This window comes from Cavia porcellus, unplaced genomic scaffold, assembly GCF_034190915.1.
Source record: "Cavia porcellus strain 051 isolate PalLab524CR breed Dunkin Hartley unplaced genomic scaffold, mCavPor4.1 scaffold_2, whole genome shotgun sequence".
Taxonomy (NCBI): Eukaryota; Metazoa; Chordata; class Mammalia; order Rodentia; family Caviidae; genus Cavia; species Cavia porcellus.
In genome coordinates this window covers 55,074,649-55,094,931 of record NW_026947485.1, presented here as the reverse complement: position 1 = coordinate 55,094,931, position 20,283 = coordinate 55,074,649, and the positions used below count along the sequence as shown (strand labels likewise).

At 34.4% G+C, this 20,283-nt stretch overlaps 1 long non-coding RNA gene across 1 annotated transcript in view; it reads right to left on the bottom strand.

Moving 5' to 3' along the window:
- LOC134472694 (uncharacterized) overlaps nt 1-20,283 on the bottom strand; it is a 73,726-nt gene that overhangs the window by 29,821 nt on the left and 23,622 nt on the right. The window contains exons 2-3 of the long non-coding RNA XR_010042622.1: nt 13,186-13,274; nt 12,830-12,943 (exon numbers count right to left, since the gene is read on the bottom strand). This is a non-coding gene — a long non-coding RNA (uncharacterized LOC134472694). The remainder of the gene's footprint in view (nt 1-12,829; nt 12,944-13,185; nt 13,275-20,283) is intronic.

Here is a 20,283-nt window from a genome sequence, read left to right as displayed (position 1 = left end):
AATGGGTCTCCGAGTTTCATGAATGCCAACCACCTTGCAATTCCTGTAGACTTTCTTTCTCCCGGTACTTTCCTGTACAGGATGTGTTTAGTGCTTCAATATGAGCTTTCCAGGAGGTCCTTGCGGCAGAAGAAAAGTTCAACTGACCTACTCAGCCTTTTTCCGAACACAGGTTTCCAGGCGCGCCCATGTTTCCACCAGAATTTGACCTACACTGACTGTTTCCTTCACTCAATCCAAAACAAGACCTCTTTCTCCCTATTGTCTCTCAGATTCCTAAAATGATCATAACAGAAATTGCTTGTGGTGACTTGTCTCTTAACAAAGCTGAGATGGCCATATTTTCCTGCTCAGAGCCACTTAAAGGTTGAGTAGCAAGTGGAGAAGCCATATCCTAACAAGCAAAGAGAGTAGAGAGAGGTCGTGTTTGCAAAAAACAGACAGTAAAACAAACAAGCCTGGAGCAACAGAAGAAAGATGGAAGATCTTAATGACTTTCTCTACAAATGTTAGTTAAGTGAGGACTAGATGAATTCAGGTCCCCGAATATGAGGCTATGCCACATACGTTATTACCAACTTGCTGGGTGACAAGAAATATCTCAAGCTGGTTTCTGTTACTTTAAAGAATTCAAGCAATAAAATTACAAAACCACTGTAACTGAGCCAGGGGTTTTTGCCTCAGTGATTACCTTCTAGCTCTGTTTGGAAATATTTTTGGAGCTTCCTCTTAAGTAGTGTGAGTAATGGGCAGAAGCTTCATCAGACTGTCAATTGCCTAATCCTGTGAAGACATTAAAGGATCTCATGTGTGTCAGTGTTACTTTATAGAGATGATAATTTGACACTGTAGCTGACTCCAACTAATATATCTAAGCCCACTAGGAACCTGCTAAAATACACTGAGGAATCGTAATGTCATCGGTACTCAACCATGTAGAATGAAAAGGCTGATTATTAGAACTTTGTGAGTTATTATTAGAATTTATATTATTTTGCTGTTATTTCAAAGATGTTTGGTAAGTAAGAAACATACTGCTTACATTTTTAAAAATCTTGTGCTTGGATATTTGTTTTGATAATAGTTGGAAAAATCTAAAAGTATTATTAGTGCCATGGCACACATTTTCAGTGGCTACATATTTGTTTTTAAGTGAAACTTCTCAGGATGGGAAACTCACCATATAATGCATTAAAATGCAAATCTTAGAACAAAGAGTTTTTTCTTTTTGAGCAAAATTTTTATTTATATATTTTATTTAAAAATTGCCTTTGTTTCCTATTTTTTCTACTACCATATGGAGCTAATTATTGCAAAATTGTATTAATATAAATAACCATATTTAATATAGCAATTTTATCCACAACAATTAGAATTTTTGTAACAGTACTTTACATCTTTCAAAGTACTTACATTTTTTGATAAAAGTTACAGTCAACCTAACAAGAATCACTAATACAAAGAATTAGAGAAATGACTTACCATGTGTAGATTTCAGTGATTATATAATTTTTTGGTCAAAGATCTACTTGTCTTTTAAGTTGTAAAATGAGGTGATGAGTTTGATCCTCGATATAAAAAAGTTGTAAACTAAAATGTTAATGCATTATATTACATCACTAGCTCTTCAGAACAAGTACTAGATAGTATGGTTTCAAAAATGTTTAACTGAAAGGTGTGCAGTATGATTCATAAAATGTAAACAATCATCTCTCTATCACGAGCCAGGAAGAGACCCAGTCAGCAGCCCCAGAGAGACAGCAACGGCCCTGGTGGAACCAAGGTGGCTGTGCAAAGAAGCATTTTGCCTGCCCTCTTGTTAAGGGCCTCCCTCCAGCTAGAGCCAGGTGGGAGAACCAGTCAGCATCTCTTGTGAGCCTACTGGTGTGAATCAAACATCCCAAACCACGCTCCCCCCCCATTCTGACGCATTAGCAACTGGGGACAGAGGTCTGAGCATCTCTTAGGAGAATGACCATATGCAATATAGAAAATCTGGGGATCTCCTTTTGTCTTCCATTTGAAAGCAAATGTTTTCACTGTTTTGTTTCACTATGATTGTTTTGCTCTATTCAATATTCTCTTTTGATTTGTTTTTTATAATGTTCTGTTTTTGGTTTGATTTCACTATACCTAATTGGCTAGACAACTATTGTGAAGATAACAAGATATGCTATGATACCTTTTACTGTTAACCCAGTAACTTGCTGTGAAGTTCTATACCAATTGCACCACATTATCTCAAACAGCTTTATTCTGTCTTGTTCTGTTATATATCTACTACCTTCAAAAGAAAAAAAAAATTAAACAATGCTTTGTGAGGCTGTATGCCTATTGTACTATAGACTACAGTCTAGTCTCCTCGTGTGGCTGAGAAAAGAGTCTGGCCTTGAGTTGGAGGAAGTAAAATGAAGTGAATTAAGGTCTGAGCACTGTGCAATCATAAGAGGAACCCAGAAGAGCTTTTACATGAAAAGCAGGGGAAACAGCACAAAGCAAAAATTACTAATTCAAATTAAGCAAAGTTTAGAAGACAGGATTTTGTGAATCCCTTTAGACAGAGGAAGGAAATGAAATAGCCAAGTTCATGACAAAAGTCTAAAGGTCTAAAAGTTGTTCTGTCTTCCCATGAACCAATGGGCCTGAACACTCTGATGCAGGATTCTGTACCTGTCACAGGAGTTTTAAAAAACAGTAAACTTAAGTTTCACCCATGGCCAATTTAATCTGAATCTCTGAGCATGAAATGCAGAGATAGCATTGAAAACTATCACATGAATGATGCAATTGAAGGAATTATCTGACTGGAGGGCCATTCTGCAGAGAAATGTGTGTTCTCACAATGAAGCTCCTACATTCAGACCTGACTGGAGGACTGTGCACTGGAACTGACAGAGTCCTGGGGGCTGTGTGGTTGCCAGCAGTCACACTGGGAGAGCGCTGGTGAGGCAGGAAGCCCGTTCAAGCAAGGCCCAGCATCCCTCAGCAGAAAAGAACAAAACTCATACATACTTGATATCCACAAGAACACACTGCCTAAAATGAGTGACCTCAAAGCAGCTATGACTTAATACCTTTAACCAGTGTCCTCATACAATGAAAGGCATCCCAAATTATTTCACCTTTATTCTATGAACTGACACAACACACATTTCTTTTTGACTAAAATTCATCAAACGGATCTAAGTTTATAAAACTTGCTTTTAGTCCAATCAGAATGTTATGTACAGCAAAACAAACACAGGAAAAAACTACTCTTAAACTTACGGTTCCTGTATTTTTTTCTAGCCTGAAAAGCCACATGTTTTGTGTGTTTCCAAATATATTTTTCATCTAACTGTGCACTGGACAAGCAAAATGAGGTGCCATCACCATATGTCTGAGAGCCAGAAAGGTGCTTCCAGCCTTGCCCTGAGGAAATAAGAGACCTCTCAGAATGTACCCATCATTAAAACAGTGCTGGAGGGAGTTTACCTCCTCCTCATACTTTAATTACTGTTTCATTCACCTTATTTATGTTATCCTTATGGAAATAAACCCCAAAGCTATTTGCTACCAATTATTTTTCATGTTAAAATATATTTGTGTTTCTACCAAAACAATAGCGTGCTTTTAAAAAAATTCATCACATTCACTAGAGTTACAGGAAAATCAATCCTTTTTCACCACTGGTGCTATGGGACAAGATAAGCATGCTTCGTAAGCTAATACTTTATCCTGACTCAGCATAATAATTATCAGGTTATTAATGAATTCTGTGCTGACTAGCATATGTTAGCACAAAAATCAATTTTGGTGTAAAAACCTAATTTTTTCATCTAATTTTAGTAAATTTATGCAGATCTATACCAACTCCTTTGTGCCACACGGAGCTGGGACACCTAGAACTAAAAAAAGGATGTTTTTGCTGCATTTATTTTTAACAGTCTGGAAACAGTAAAGGTTTATTGTGCGAGGTTCCCTGTATTAAATGTAGTTTAAGAAGGACAATTCTGTCAAACGAGAGATAAAGAATCGGGCAGCTGCTCATTGGGCAGCATGGAAACCATGCCACAGTAAAGATGGGGACCCTCAATGTGCAGTTCAGGGTAAAAGAAACACAGAAGCCATGGGAGGGCTCCTTGAAACATGAAACCCAGCATTCGTGCTCTTATAAAACTGCCTGAGGACAGAGATCGAATCTCACAAATTCTTGATATTCAGCATATTTTTTCATATTCCGAAGCCTCAGATCAATAAAAAAAGTGTCTTCCTTTTGCAAATCTCTACCTTTTCTGTTCTCTTGACTCGCAATTTAGACAAGTCCATTTTAATTTACCTGTTGTTAATATTTAATCCCTTAATGTCGTGAAGCTCCAGAATACAGAAATTACGTATTACTGAGCTTGTATTTCTTATAGTTCCTAATCCTCAATATATTTGCTGTGTGTTATTATCAGAGCAGTGTAAAAAAAATCACTTAAACACACTCAAGCCATGTCAGTTGAAGAAAATGACTGAAGCTAAGATGGCATACACAAATAAGAGCCATGTTTCATATGGAAAACGAAATCATTTTTAACCTGTATATGGTTAAATAGTTTATTTGAATGAGTAACGTATCACTTAAGTAACATAATGTTTACTTTCCATAAAATTTCAAAAAGAAAAGAAAAAGTAAAGTTTGAAGAGAAATGAGTTCAATGACAAAGGACCATTATTTGGAATCACACATCTTGCATCACATTTGGAGCAAGACTGCATCTGTTTTTCAGACTTGATCTTTAGTATGTGCTCTCTCCTCCTGAAGATACCCTTCCCCTACTTCTCCTGCCTTATGTGTAACTGTGTGAAGCTAAGATGTCAAGAACTCTAAACACTTAGAAAACATACCAGCACTTCACAAGGATTCTGCATATCTTAATTACTTAACTGTATTTCCAAAATAAATATTAATTATTATTTGGCCTACATTTTGTTTCTATATGTAGAGACTCTTGGTGGCTAGTATCCAATTCTATATTTCTTCATTCAGCAATCCATACATTATCGTTGTATCTCTGTAAGTAGGAATGGGTGAAGAACAAGTTTGAAGCCTGATTAAGTAATCAATGTTCAAATGTAACAAAGAATTACTACGAGGCTATAACTAATTCATACTTTAAAACTTATACACAACACTATAAGAAACAAAATTGCTTTTTGACAGAAATATATTCTTTAGCATTTACTATTTATGAACAAATGTAAAAGCAAATTATATCACGTGAAGACTCAGTCTCATGCTTTCATTCTTGAAATTGCAGTAAAACATGAATCCATTAAAATGAGAATTACATGTTAGAGACAAGAGGTTGCCTCATATATAATATTTTAGTTATTGCATGTATTACGAGTGAAAAACTAACTTGACTGACTCTTGAAATAATATGAAAACTGCAAAGTTAAAAGGAAAACTTTGTTATGTACATAACTAGTTGATTTAGAGTCAACTTTCTCTACAATTCCTCTTCCTGAACATGCAGGGAAACTTTTAATTTGGAAATGGGAATGAGAAGGAAAATTATTGTAAAAGAGACTTGCACACAATACCTATAAAAGTTATCAATACCCAAATGACTGGCCATGGACTATAATAACAGTAACTCACATTTGAAGCTTTAGAACTATTTCCGTGTACAGCTTGGAGTCTGTTTTTTTTCAAAACAATCATTTCACTGTTCTACTAAAGTGTTGTGCCCAAACTCTAAGAATGGCTAATAAGTGACTAAATATCTAATTCCTCTCATGTACCTTTCATTTGCTTACAAATTTATGTAGACAAGGCTACTGGGGGAAATACTATACTATTGTGTATCAGTAGTAACTCATAATGCTGAGTTATGTGAAGTAATTAAGTGGCATTGCCTTGCGTCTACTGAAGAACAAGGTTCTCATTAGGAACTGAAAGAAACGACATTTTTATAAGAAGTGAATTTACACAAGACCCCAGAGGATATTTTCACATCTTTATGTTCTTTAATTATAGCAAAGGAAAGTGTTTGTTGTAAAAAAAAAAACATACAATGCACAATGAAAGAAAGTGTTCAAATTGTCATAAGGATTTTGTAAATTAAGAGGACACTCTTTTCTGAGAATACTTGTCACCTTTAGTTTTACTCATACTGAAGCTGTTACCAATTTATTCATTATAAGACTAAAACAAAATGATTGCATGTTTAAAAACATGAAATCAGTTAAGTTCAGACATGAGTCATAATAGATATTAATTTCCAACTTGGTTCTAGTTAAAGTGTAGACCTTGAAGCACAAGTTATACAGTTAGTTAACTTTTTGAGTGACATAATATTAGTAAGTTGCATATGTGGGCTATGCACCGGACTGGAAAATCTAAACTAATTATTCATTGTATTTTAAATGTCTTTCAAGCACATTACGTTATTTATTCCTAGTTTATAATACTGTTATTCATTATGTAATGAGAATATTTAACTATAATATTCACATATTTTGAAACTAGTTATCAAACACTAAAATAACAAGCAATAATAAAATACTTAATGGTCATTAAATGGTTCATCTTTATTGATAAACTTAGGTTTCCTCAGAACAACCTGTTACAGATCAATATCTACGGCGAAGAAAAATGGGAGAACTATAAAAATCCAAATTTTTGGTTTGGAAGGCACGAAATGATTTTAAAGGTTCTGGACTGGGAAGTCATGAAGACAGAGTGAAAGGAAGTTCACATGACTAAACTCAGTATTTATTACTCTTTTTTTCTTAAAGCATTTGCAAATTTAGAAGCAATATATATTAGGCTAAGAAATGCAACAGAGCTTCTCATGACACTGAGGCACCTGAAACTATGATACAGGAACATCGGTAAGAATAAATTCTGAAAAGCATCCTGGTTGAGGACTAAATGCTGCAATCAAATCCACTTAGCCGACAAAATCATTTGCCAAGTATATTCACATTGTACTTACATGTATGTATGTATATACACACATGAAAATACTTATTTCAGGAGAGAAATAAAAAACAAACCAAGTTTCACTAAGACTGAATAACAATTAACAAATGTCCATCCCTGGTTGAATTATAATGTGTAACCTAAAAATACAGTGAATGTTTAATTTTTAAAAGATTATTGCCATAAAAGACACATTGTCATTCGTCCCCTCAAATTTCTGCCCTTTTCTTTGAGTACGTTTACCCCACCATTCTTGCTATTTTCTAAAGGAGTTCTGAAAGACCTGCTTCCCCAGTACCATAGTTGCACTATAATAGCTGCCCCAGTGTTATGAACTGACTGAAAACATTTATCTGATTTTTATTACAGGGAAGATCCTGAATGGCATGTTGCCAGACATGGTGAATAATACGGTAATGTTTTTACAAGCATGCTTTTCTGTAGATGGCGTGCTGCAGTGGTATTCATCTTCTTTATCGCACCTCTTAATGACACAGAAGAGGACTTCCACAACTGTTTCAGAATGCAGCACTAACAATGGGATAAGTGTATTCTTGGTAGGTACTCTGAAGGAGATTAATGGTGTGATGTGTTTTTTAGCTATAGTTTTTTAAAAATTTAAACATTTATTGTACATTTCACTCATACAATAAATTAAGATAATATTTTCCTCCTCTGCTGGAGGCAAAAGTGTATCTTCCCTTGAAACAGTACTAGAGGCTCCAACTAGTCCTATAATATTTTATCTACAATGGGCAATGTCCCATTAAACAATTATTAGGATACTAAGAAAAAGACCAACTGCATCAAAACCAAGCAAAAGACAACAAAACAAACTTATGCCAGAAATAGACATTGGGGTTGTCAGAATGAATATTCAAATAAATAGGTAAATAACAAAAATAATAATTCACAAAACGTTATGAGAAATCTGGGAACTTTCATACTCCATCACAAATCATAATCCTTGGGGCTGGATATAGAGCTCAGAAGCACAGTGCCTGTCTGGCAAGCATGAGGCTGTGAGCTCAATTCCTGGTACAAAAAAAAAGGGAAGGGAAGGGAAGAAAAGGGAGGGGAGGGGAGGGGAGGGGAGGGAAGGGGAGGGGAGGGGAGGGGAGGGGAGGGAAGGGAAGGGAAGGGAAGGGGAGGGAAGGGAAGGGAAGGGAAGGGAACAAATATGTAACTCACACATGTGACTTTCATTCTCTATGGAAGTATCACTTTTATGAATATCTGTCAGATCACTTGAAAATCTTACTTTTCAAAGTACATTAGAAATGAGTCATGCCATTATTACATTGTATTATGAAGATTAGTCAGAGTATAGTGAAATCCTAAATGGACCAAAAAACATTATTCCAACTATTGACAAAAGTAAAGTTTTCCTTTTTCACTTGTATCGCTAAGCTTTTTTACATCATTCAGGGAGAAAAACCTAAAGGTAGCCATTTTATTTTTCCTAACTTTATCTAAAATTATATATATATAAATCTCAAGTAAAAATATTTCTTAAAAACAAATTATATGGGGGCCGGGGATTAGCTCAGCAGCACAAGCGCCTGCCTGGCAAGCTCAAGGTCATGAGTTCTGTCCTCAGTACCAAAAAAAAAAAAATTATATTCACTTTTATATAATAATTCCGAAAGCATATACATGCAAAGGAATTAAAAAGTCACTCCCTACTGAAAATATTAAGTCAAATGTAATGGTAGAGAAACTAAGAACCAAAAGTTGTCCTATGAGATCTTATTCGATAAATGAAGCAATGATTTAGTAATATGCTACTGTGGTTTTATCGCTGATCTAGCTAATATGAGGATATGACTGAGCCTTTACATGCACAAAGGAAATGATGCTTAATGTTTATGTTGCTCTTTTAGGCTGTGTTACATATTTATGTTGGTAAGTCTTATTTTCCCATTTAGCTAATAAAAGTATGTTTATTTTAGAAATTTCATTTTATATGTAGTATAATTTTAAAAGCCTTTTCTCTATCAGAAATTTGAAATTTAAAAATAAAAATAAAATATTAAACAAATGTATTCCATTTCCCTTCTTTAAAAAGCTAGCACAGAGTAAGTACCAGATTGCCTGGTTTTGTACATTTTGTTATATGAGTCCATGCAATATATTTAATTTCTATACCCAAGATTCACCATTTTAAAAGCATAATTATAGTTCACTTTTTGACAGAATTTCCATGATGGGTTGTATGAGCTTATATATAGGAAGAGTTTAAGAAAATATTGGTATTTAATAAGGTATTTACCAAGTGTTTGTTGCCCTCTATTACTGTCATTATTATTTTAGTTACATATTCAGATCCCTTTGCTCGCTAAGTATTGCCTACCTGTCTTTACCCATAAAAACATTTTCTCATTTTTAAAGCCTATGCTGGACTCTTAGAAACTTCCCTTTTAATTATTTTCATATCACTCCACACAATTCTGTCATGACTAATCAAATTCTATTTGAATATCTACTATTTCTTTACTTTCTCCTTCTTCTCCCCTACAAGCCCATTAGCTCAAAAGTAAATAACTCTTTTTCAATTGGTTCAATTTGTCCTGTCTGTTTGATGCACATATCTGTCAAGAATCAAAGATGAATCAGCAAAGGCAAATGTGGTTGGAGCCAAGATTCCAAGAGTTCTATTCCTAAGCCAATCACTCATGATAAACTTTATAATTCTGGCATGGAATTCTGGCACAAGGAAAGGGTTGCCTACCAGGGTAGCTCCTTAAATATTCATTGGTTAAGGTTTATACTGGCCATTGATCATATAGGTTCTCTGCCTAACCTGTAGCAAAATTCCAGACTCCAAAGAATATGATCAGTTTGTTTGCACAAAATCCTGTTTGAACCTTTCTCTTTTGTTTATATAAAGTTTTATATCACTGTAAGGAATTTTTAGCTACTGTGCTAGAAAATGTACTGTAGCTGACTGGTTTCACAGAAACCAGGTCAAGGCCAAACTTGCAACAAAAACTTTCTTTTGTGCATAAGAATCTAACACTTAAAATGTACTCAAAACAATTCACATAACTGGGTTAAATGAACTAAGGAAACAATGTTAACAGTAAGAAAACACTCAGTTCTCAAAATCTCATGTAACCTACAATTCAAGTACAAGGCCAGGTACTCAGTTACACTTACATCTAATAAACATTTCCCGGGTTACTTACATCAGAATAAATACTGTGGTAGGCACTAAAAATCTAAATATATCAAAGAACACAGAAACAGGAGATAGAATTGTGGTTAGCAGAGTAGGAAAATGGAGAGACATTAGTTAAAGGGTACAAGATTGTAGTGTAAGTGAATAAATCTGACAAGCTAGTCTACAGCATATGATTATTGTTAGTAACATTTTATTGCATTTTGGAAATTTCCTAAGCGTAGAGCTCAGGTACTTTTCCACCACACACTGCTGTGCCCACACACCCAATAGCAGTAACTATGGGAGAAAACTGACTATGTTAGTTAGCTTGACTATGATAATTACTTTACCTATGAATATTATATCACACAGCATGTCGCAAATCTTCAGTGTAAACATTACAAAGGAAAGTAAAATTAACCAAATCTAACATAAACATGCTTTTGATATTTTTGCTTGGTTTTTGGAAATTTAAGGACTCTCCACAAAATAAGCAAAAAAAAAATCCTGAAATCAGGCCAAAAATCCATGTTTTAGAAGCAATTATAAAGGTCAGGTCTGTGCTGGTGGCCGAGCACAAGATCAACCCCAAACCTTAAGCTGTGTCCTGAGCCCATATTGGGGAGGAGAGGAAGAGGCAAAGGGAGGGGATGCACACTTTCCCCAAAGGCTGTTTTTAAAACAAAAAAGATTCACCGAACTACAGGTTTCCAGTCCATCTCAAGACTACTTAAAAAACTTAAAGCACTGGATGCCAATCTTGAAGTCCAGGTAACTGAGATGGAATTATTCCAAGTTCTTAAAGAAAAATTTACTACAATGACAGACTATAGGAAAGAAAGGCTCAACACTGAGAACTGGAAAAACAGTAACTATTTTTGAAGAAAATAGTAAGCTCAAATGCTTGGAAATAATAAGACACACCATTCTTCTCATCCTGTTTCAATGAGCTTACTAGAAAACAAAAATTTTGAGCAATCACATGTGACTTCATAACTTCTACCTTTCCCCTTTTATTAGGCTTTGTTTAGAAGTGGGCAGGCTCTTTGAAGTTTGTCCTCTTTGAAAAACATTATTATTGGGATAAAGAATAGAAGAATGTGAAAATTATTTTTGATTAGCTTAAGATCATCTAAAACATAAAACAACTAATTTTGAGTAGCACATTTTTAAAAGTGTGACATAAGTCCTTATAATATTCTCAATAACTATGAATGATAAAATTTTAATTTGTATAACTATGAAGAGAAAGTGTTGTAAGAAGAAAGTCATTTATTCACAAACTTGTAAAACTGTTCTTCAACATGATCTGTAAATTTGTCCTTATTCTGACCCATCATTAAAAGCATAGAATTAAATAGATGCAGTGAGTCTTTCATCACAAAAAAGAGAAAGAAATGCCTTCAATGGCATAGAATGAGCCCCATTAAACAATGCAAGGTGGGGAGCAGGATCAACCGTGAGAACGAAGAGTGGCATCTCACTGCTTATCCAGTCTACTCACAGGTGGAGGAAGCTAACTGGCAGGAAAGGTGAATGAAACCAAGATCCTAGATTTATTTTTCTGAAGGTCTACTACAGATTTAATATCAACAACTTCATACAACCCTGTCTACTAACTTAAACATGGATTAATATAACATAATCTTAAGATTTAACATGTCCAGTTGATATCTCAGGATTTACTCATGCTTTAATAAAGATGATTTTAATTACTGAATGGACCTCAGTGTATTATTTCATGTATGTGTATGTGAGTGTTTGTGTGTGCACATGCATGTGTCATGTAGGAGAGTGACAGAGGTGGCAGGATCAGAGACCAATAAGAAAATTAAACATCCTAGTCTTGAACAGAAAACTCAACATTCTAGTCTCGAACAGAAAAATTCTCCCCCAGGGATTTTATTGTCAGTGTCCTGAGTGGAGAATCACAGGTGGATATGACCATTTTGTTTTTGGGGTATTTTTTTTTTGGTCGTGTTGCTCAAATACTCTTGTAAAATGTTTCATTATTTGTAATTTCCATCCTCAGTCCATACTTCAAGACCAAATCAATGAACCTACAAAGCAGCATTTAGTCTTTGATGTTAATGTCAAATTGTCTAGTATTCATTTCATGATGTAGTTGTTGATGAAATTCTTAATACCTATATTTTGAAAGACAAACTTGAAAGGTAAGAATATAAATTTAATGAATTCTTTTATGTGACAACTTAGTTCTTGACATTTTACATGCTTTATTTGCTTAATGACAGAAGACTGGTGACTTAGTCATGAAAATAATTTGTTAACAGTAAAACCACAGTCCAGAATTAAGTCTGAAAGCTTCAGGTATTGTGTAATATAAAAAGTTGTACATTTCTGTTCACTTTTAAAATTAATAATAATAAAAAATATTGTATCATAATAATAAAAATATATTGTAGTTCTTCAGTAAAATGCATGTAGCAGCTTTGTTTTAGCAATGTCAAGACTGTATGAAAGATTCATATTGATTGATGTAGAACTGTGATGAATATGGGAACTTGAGAGACAATTATTTTAAAATGTGTGACATTATTAATATGGAGGTTTACACATAAAAATCCACAATTCTAGAAAATGATACATTTGGATAAAAACCATTTATCATCTAAAAGCTATGTCATTGATGAAGAAGAAAAAGCTATCAACTTAGTTAAATCAGAGAGGTTTTTAGAGAGAACCTCTACCTGCTGGGAAACTTTTCCTCCAAGTTCTGCAGTGTGGGCATTGTCAGGTCTTCCAGGACGTCTGCGGAGAAGATTAAGAAACTGCGTTCTGTCTCTCTGCCCTTGTAGCATGCACTGTGAACACAATAACACTATGATCTGCATCTGTAGAATTATGAGAAAAGAGTAAACAAGGCAAGAAGGAAACAGAGAGGTATAGGGGATACTAGGATGTGAATAATTCTCCTGAATAATTTGTTGTGAAATCAAAAAAGATAGTTTAAACTAGCAAAGCATTGAGAACTCTGTATGTAACTTTTCTCAGTGCTAATACCCAATACGAAAAGGTAAAAGAGGAAATACTTCTTTAAACTTACAGTGGGTAGGAGTTTCAGTCCATAGTCGGCTGGCTCCAAGACAGGGTGGCGTGGCGAAGGAGAAGCATTCCCCTGCATGGAAAGGCTGGCTGGACACAGTGTAGCAGTGGTTAGCCACAGCAGCACCTGCCTTTCCCTCTCATCCCTTCCGGGCTGCCTGCCTTTTGGGTAGTGCCACACACACCCCAGACGGGCCTTCCATTATCCACACCCAGGACTATGGTAAACGAATCAGCATCCTTAATCCCAACCTACACACCCTAGATCCAGCCAACTCCCCAAACACCCAGCTATAAGTGGCTGAGACTTTGGGGAGACCTCTAGACACAAGCCACAACAAGATGCAACTGCCAGCATACATTTGGGAAGTAGATAAAACTTCCTAATTATCAGGGATTAAAATTGAGGTCCCCTTTGTGAGATGGGCCCCACCAGGAAGTACAACCTGCTGATGCTTTTACAGGAGGGGATAAGTTCTTTGGGAATGGTGGGTGTGCTTACTGAAGGGTTTTTTCTTATATGGCAAAGAGCTAACATATATCCACTGACTTGAATGACCAGTGCTACATCCATAACTGTTTAGTGTTGCAAATGAGCTGAATCACTTTTATCAATCTTTTTACTAATAAAATTTACCAAAAGTCTACACAGTGACTGAATTTAGTTAGTTGCTTGAATTTGAATAATGGCTTCCCAAATATAAATATTAATACTAGTCATATTAATTTCAAATTGATTACAGTGATCAAAAATGCATTTCTGTCACTAAATAATAAGAAATTTATTTATAATTGAGAATAAATTATCAATAATTAATTCTTTAGATTTTAACATGGAAGTTTTACAGATACTCCATTGCTGGTGTACATGATAGGCATTTACAATGGCTGTATACAAATTAGTTTATTGCAAATTATTTTGCCATTTTTATTTTCCTTAAAGAGCTGTAATATGATGTCAGCTGCTCTGCTAAATCAATGCCTTTCTCTGAGTTATTGTGATCAAAGACACCCCTCGCCCCAGAAGTGGTACAAGTCACCCAATAAGACAATCACGCATGTTCCATAGTGGTTCAAGCCAACCAGAATGACTGGATTCAAATTGGAGCTGTCCCACAGCAAGACATCAGAATTATCGCCTGTGGTGAACATCTTGATTGGCAAAAAGTATTCCTGAAACTCTCTCCACATGACTTCAAGTGCTTGTAATACTTCTCAAAATAAAACATTCTGTTAGTTTAAATTCTAATGTCCTGTGTTTGATGTTTTAGTTTCTCAAGAAAGTATGCTATGTTGTTCAATGAATAAACATAAGAGAAAAGTTCAATTACTAAATTTCTTTTCTATGCAAAAGTATTGAGACTAACGTAATTCCTGCACTGTGTTACTGCAAACACAGACTAAGATTTGGCATTTGTTTTCTTTTGTATTATTTAATAAATATCAAAGCACATATATTTTGCTGGCTACATACCATGTTCCAATGCACTATGAATACCTTTTTATGTACATTAACTCATAAACTTCTTTTCTATTCTAGAAAGTATGCCATATTTGTTTTTATGAATTAAAAAAACTAAGCCCCACAGTTTAAGGAATCTATTTAACATAACCCAACCAACAAATAACAAAAAGATTTGGGTCCACTTGGCTCAATGCCCTTAGCTTTTGGATAAAGCTTCTTTTGCTGAGTTATCTTTCCCCTGGCTGGCATTTGCTTAAAATTTCCAGTTTTCAATTATAAAGCAGAAGTAGAGTAGAGAGAGCCCAAAGATTGAATTGAAGATGATGGGGAAGAGTAATATAATTTCAGAAGAGAGTTCAAAATTGTGCTCAACTTAAAGTAGTAATTTTCCAGAAAAAGGATTATGGAGGCCAGATTTCTAAAATGCCAAATAAATTTTCAGAGCCATTCTCTTAGTCCACAGCCCACTAAGCAAGTAGCAAGTAGGAGATATTAATAGATGCTACCAATTAAAGAAAGGTTAAAATATATTTATTTTTATATATAAATAATTCATCAAAAATTGGCAATTCAGAATTTTGAGCAAGATGAATACAAACTATGAATCTCTGATTAAGATTCCCAGAATGACTGTTTTTAATCAGTCAGTTTTGGAGGCACTTTCTGTACAAGAGTACTCAGGCCAAAAATAACAATGGAGAGAATAGCACAGTTATGGACTTTGAAGCACAAGTTGGGGAAAAATAGGGCACACTTTTATATTGAATAGAATCCAAGACCTCATGCATGCCAAAAAAGCACACACTCAGCATTGAGCTACCCCTCTAAGCCCCTTTTGCTTAATTTTTTTAAAACAATATTCACTCTCTTTTTTTTTTGCTCTATATTTCTATAGGATTTGAGAAATGCATAATGTCATGTATTCACCATTAAAATAGCAGGATGAAATATCTGCTCTAGAACTCACTTGAGCTTTTCAGTTCATCCTTCCCTATCAAATTCTTGGCAAATACTGATTGTTTTATAGTTTCTATAAGTTTTGCCTTGTTTAAAATTCCATACTGCTGGCTATGTATGGCTATATACAATATGCAGCCTTTCCAGACTGGCTTCTGTCTTTTGGCAGCATGCTTTGAAGTTTCTATAAAGCTGTGCTAGGAAAATTACAGGATTATAGAGTTAAAATATTTTTTAACTTAAGAAGTACCATATGAAAAGTTTCAAAACATAAACTATGGCTCACTTGTAGTAAATAATTTACAATTACCTCCATAAAGAAAAATGTCTAGAAATATAAATAAGGTATAAATTAAAAGATTGACTTACATGATACATGCATTTGATTTATATTTATTTTTAATAAAGCAAATTAAGCCAGTTTAATAATAAATGTCCTAATTTGGACTGAAGATTAGAATGACTAGACTAAAGGTATTTGGAACTAGATTCAAAAACATTGTGAAATCCTTTAGCATAAAAAAGAAAGATTGTCAATTAAAAGTCTTTAAAATTAAGAGAATGAAAAGTTATCAACTAGGGAAAAATTAAAAACATATATCTGAAAAAGATGGGTAGCCAAAATACACAAAGAACTCTCAAAACTCCACAAGAAAACTACCTACGTAAAAGGCAGAAGATGTGAACAGAGACCTCATCGAAAGAAGATTGTTCATATGGTAAATAAACATATGGAAATTTGCCCAACATATTTTGTCATGAAGGAAATACAGACAAAACAACAAGACATTACTACACACTTATTACAACAAAATCTCAACACCGTCAAATCCTGGAGGGAATGAAGAATGATTGGACTCACCCATTGCTGGTACAAATGCAAATTTTAACAACCACTTTGGGTAAAAGTTTAACATTTCTTTCAGAACTAGAAATACCCCAACAATATGATTCAATACTCCCAAATCTTGACATTTACTCAGAGGAGCTGAAGACTTGTCAGCACAAAAACCAGCATGTAAATATTTATAGCAGCTCTACTTGGAACTGCCAAACCTTGAAAAGAAGCAAGATATCCTCCAGTAGATGTATCCAGACGATGGAATGTTATTGAGAAACAACAACAACCCAAAATAAAAAATGAACCCCAAATCCCTGAAAGCATAAAGGGAATTTTAAAGCACATTGCTAGGTCAAAAAAGCAGATTTAAAAACACAAAACTTATGATTCCAATAATGTGATATTGTGAAAAACTACAAAGAGACTGAAAATAACAAAGGTTTCAATGGATTCAGGAGAAAGGGGTGGTGAGCAGGCAGAATAGGTCACACTGTCAAGGAAGTGAGACTACGCCGTGTGATGCTGCAGTCTTCGATATCTGACACTGTGTTTGTTCAGATCCATTGAATGTAAAGTGGAGTGAACTTTATTGCATTTATTCAATAATAATGCAAACATATTTATTGCCACAAATATATCACAGAAATATAAGATGTCAATATTAGGAGATGTTTGTGGGGAGAGGGTATGCACTGGAATCTCTCTGTACGTTCTATTAAATTTTTCTGTAAAACTAAACAAGGAAAAACCTACAGACTTCCTTTTTAGAAATTTCTAGGAAAGAAAGCACCTAGAATTTATTTAGAAAATTAGTACCAGTCAAGAAGGGAAGAGGGAGAGGAAAGAGGATAGGCATGTATGGTATTTCTGATGGAATAAGAGTGTATAAAAATACTTTAAATATGACCATTTGCACTCAGAGAAAATGGTCAGAAGACACATATATCCACTGAGGAAATCAGTGTGGCAGAAACCTAGAATTAAAGGTCCCATTTGACCCAGATATTCCACTTTTGGTGATCTTCATGAAAGTATTAAAGCATATACCATAGTGATATATGCATACCCATGTTCATAGCAGCATAGTTTGTAATAGCTAAATCTTAGAAACAACCCAAATGCCCATCAACCAAAAAATGAATGAAAAAGATGTAATTTTTAAATACAGTGGAGTACTACTCAGCCATAAAGAAGGACAAACTTGTAGTATTTCTAGATAAATGGATGCACCTTGAGACCATACCCTTAAGTGAAATAAATCAGTCACACTTGTAAATATTGCATTGCTTCACTGGTGCAAGAAACCTAAAGTGTAAATAAGGTCAAAAGTATATAATAGGTATTGTGAAATAGTAAGAAATTATTCAAAAGAAAGAGGAACTAGGGAGAGGGCAGGGTCAAAGGAAGGAAAGGAAAATAAAAATGGTAAGAGAGTATAAAATGGAAATAAGCTTTGTAAATAAGGAAGTGAAGAGGAGTTGAAGAGAGGGAAGGGGTTAGGAAAACAAAAAGAGGAATCAAGGTATATCATATGCAGGTACAAATTGTCTATGATGGATTTGATCATTATATGCATATCTATGTTGGTTACTTTTTCCTCTTTGTTGGGACAAAATATTTCACACCCTAAATTAAGGAAGGACAGGTTTATTTAGCTCACAGTTTGTGGAGGTTTCAGTCTGTAATCAGCTGGCTCCAAGATAGGCTAGCATGGCACAGGGGCAACACTTCAAGGTATCAGAAGACAACAGAGCAGCATGAGCAAAAAGGGAGGAATAAGCCTCTTTTTAATCCTTATATTGTAATCAGGCTGTGCTATAGGTGTAGCACTCACACCATTTTTGTGCCCTTCTTTTGCACAGGATGAGAATGTTTACAGAGTGAAGAGCCTGGTCCCCTTCCAAGTTGCTTAGTTACATTTGTAAACTCAGATTCATACAATGTATTAACCATCTTAATATCTAAATTGTACCAATAAACTTAATAAAAATAAACAATTGAGTGCAATAAAAAATAAAACCAAAAAAGATTCATTTTGGCATTGATAGAAAGTTTCAAGACCAGTGGGGACAAACCTTTGTGAGTGAGTTTTGTACTGTAGCCAAGTCACACATGTGTTTGAGATTGTTTTTTGTAGCTAAAAGAACTTATAAGTACCTTCCCCAGTAATTTAAACATTCATTTTGATCTAGAAGTTATAAGGCAGGATATAAAAGCAAAACTTATCATCACTCAAAAATATTCATAAGTGAACTGATCACCTATAAAAACTGTTACTACTGAATAGTCTCATTAGTGTTAGTTAGTATTCATGGGTCACCTTCCTTTTGAAGTACAGCATTATTTTGAGATAATCTTGCTGAGTTGCCTTTGCCAGTTTAAAACTTGCCGTCCTCTGTCAGCAGCCTTTGTATCTGGGGCTGCAGGAGTCCACTGCTATACTGCTTATTGTTTAGTACTTTCCTGTCAAGAAGGCCACTGAAATGTCGCAAGGGTAGAATTCCAGTTCAGTGTAAAATAAAAAATGCAACAAGTTACTCAAAGTGATGAGCAAGATAGAATTAGATGACATCAGACAAATGAGGTTCTATCTGAATTAAATGTTAAAAATTAAAGAAAAGAATGACCTGCCTGAGATTCAAAAAACACTTGAAAATCAAAATATCAAAACATTAAGAAGGATCTTTCGCAAAGTGTCACTGACTATTGTCAGGAAGTTTTTAAAGGGATTCAACTTGGTGATTGTGTTATTGGACTCCAATGTAAAGTAAAAGGATGAGGACTAACTCCGCAGTTATTTTGTTTGGTGAAATCACATTTAGAGACAAACCTAAATCGTTGTGAATAAGAATAATTTTCTATAATGTTATAATTTTATCATTTTTACACTGAAATAATACTAATTTTTCCCATTATCTACTATGATATTATGATCCTTAAAGATTAATTATACTAGGATTTTATCACACTAGCATGTTTCAGTTGTAAGACTTTCACTGCCAGTACCCCCATAATTGTGAACACACTATTCTGTTTACAAATTTACAGAAAGTAGGACAGAAAAGATAATATAATATGTACCTTGCACTAATTCTGCCCCATAATAAACTGTCTCACTTTTTTGTTAGTCATCGCTAAACATCTTCAGTCCTGAGTGGTTATTAAGGCCATGTATAGTCAACTAAGTTCAGTATTTAATTGATGCCCAGCATAATTTCTGAAATACTAAAAATTAATTATTTTGTACAATGATCAAATCTTGGGGCACATCTATTAAGATATTGACAACACAGTCAACTCCATGTTGACACTGGAGTACCTTTATATGTAATTAATAAAAGAAGTAATTATTTAATGTTCCTGTAAATACAGCATAGAACTTCACCATAAGAAAATTCTCCCATTTGGAGACATTAATCTCTATTTCTAAGGCTATATCTGTCACCATTATTGGCACTGAGAAAAACAGAAAGGAGTAGATTATAACTTCTAAAGTTGAGAGACTTTGCATTCTCATTGGAGATATAATTTTGTGGTTTACAAAGATTAAAAAAACTTTCATAATAAACCATAATTATAGTTTAATTATGTCATTTTGATTAATGCATCATTGTGTTAGTAGAAAAAGGTGAGAACTTCAGCACAGATTTTAAAACATTATTAAAGAGACAAAATTTGTTTTGGCTCTGTAGAGATATTTAAAAGAGCCAGGGAAAAGAGTTGAGAGTATTCTAAACAGAGTTAACAATATAAGGAAACAAACAGGCAAAAATTATTGTTGATAATTTCTAAGAACAACAGAGTAAAGTTCTGTCTGGGGTGGTGTTCTACTAAAA